This window comes from Pomacea canaliculata, linkage group LG1, assembly GCF_003073045.1.
Source record: "Pomacea canaliculata isolate SZHN2017 linkage group LG1, ASM307304v1, whole genome shotgun sequence".
Classification (NCBI taxonomy): domain Eukaryota; kingdom Metazoa; phylum Mollusca; class Gastropoda; order Architaenioglossa; family Ampullariidae; genus Pomacea; species Pomacea canaliculata.
The window spans coordinates 23,907,632-23,909,123 of record NC_037590.1 but is presented as its reverse complement, the minus strand read 5'-3'; positions in this window follow the sequence as shown (position 1 = coordinate 23,909,123).

Genomic DNA, 1,492 nt, shown 5'->3' with positions numbered 1-1,492 from the left:
CTACAGCTACGTGCAACAACGTATATATAATTCTTGTGACCACGTTCAACAAATGTGAGGCTGTTCAAAACCTTCTATATGATCAAGCTTCTATAATTATTTTATGACCCTAACATGTTTAATTTTTTTTTTTAACCAAACCATCTTAATACATCGTGATCAAGTCTTGGGGGCTATCGAGTTGTATATAGCTTATAAAAAGATCGGGACATTTCCAAAATTTGCTGGTGTCTTTTTTTCGCATGCTTATATAGTTTCTATAACTTAACATATCTTAACAAAGAGAATCAGATTATAAATTTTATAATTATTATCACCAATCTTTATTTTCTGTACCAGGCATAATACAGGACAATTTTTTTTTTTGCTCACAAAACTAATTTATACATGTAACATAATTATCATATAATATATATATAAACTTACCAATATGCATTTGACACGCACGCACACGTACCTTAATATACCCTCTCACACATACACGTGAACATCCAATGTATTGAGGTATGTGTACACGTCCACGTAAAGCCTCCTGCAATATATCTGTGCACGTGCGTATATATGTTCGTATGAGAAAAAAAAAAATGATCGATGCACTTATATCCTTCCAATATCTATAAATTACCAATTAAACCTGATTATATAGAAACCGGATGTACGATCGACATATAGTTTTTTAAATTCCTACATTTAAATGTAACAAGTGGTTATATACTTTTCAAATATCCAACTGGCATGAAATGGGTTAAATTAATATATAATTCGCAAAATGCACCACCATGCATATGCAGCGTATATATATATGTTATTATAGTGACATGGAATTGACACCTAAAGATGAGTAACTTAAAAAAAACCCAAAGAAGTCTTCTGTTCTTCAAACAAACGTTCTCGAGCTATCCTAATTTATTTTTGTACAAAACCCAACAAAATGTAATACGACCACGTACTGGTGGTGCGTGGGGGAGGGCATCGTAGGGACTGCCGACTATCTTACTCTGTCCTATTAACGAAAAATCGCGGGAAAGTTTGACGATCCCAAAACAGTGTGCACATGGTCGTGTCATGAACTTTCACCCTGGAAGAGTCTATACTGTAGACAGGTTGACATCCCTGAAGATTTTATACAAAACTAAAAGATGGAACACGCTGAGTCATAAAAACCCTAATTTTAATGTTCAAAATCTTTGTTCAATCTCTCAATCAAGAATCTTAAAACTAACGTTGTGTAAATTAAATGTGCATAGATAAGAACATTACACTGTAAAGACTGTCACCCCTTTGTGTCCGGGAGTGCGTACTTGCTGACTAAGCTTCGGTGGAAACAAAGTCAGCTTGTGACGTCAACATTCCACGGATTTCAGCCTACGGATGGCGGAAGGATATCAAGCAAACTAAGCGAAACTATTTGAATAACGGAATTAAAATGAGCATCAGACAAGACAGCATGCACGAAACGTGTTTCTCATTTTTATGCTCGATTCTGTTTTGT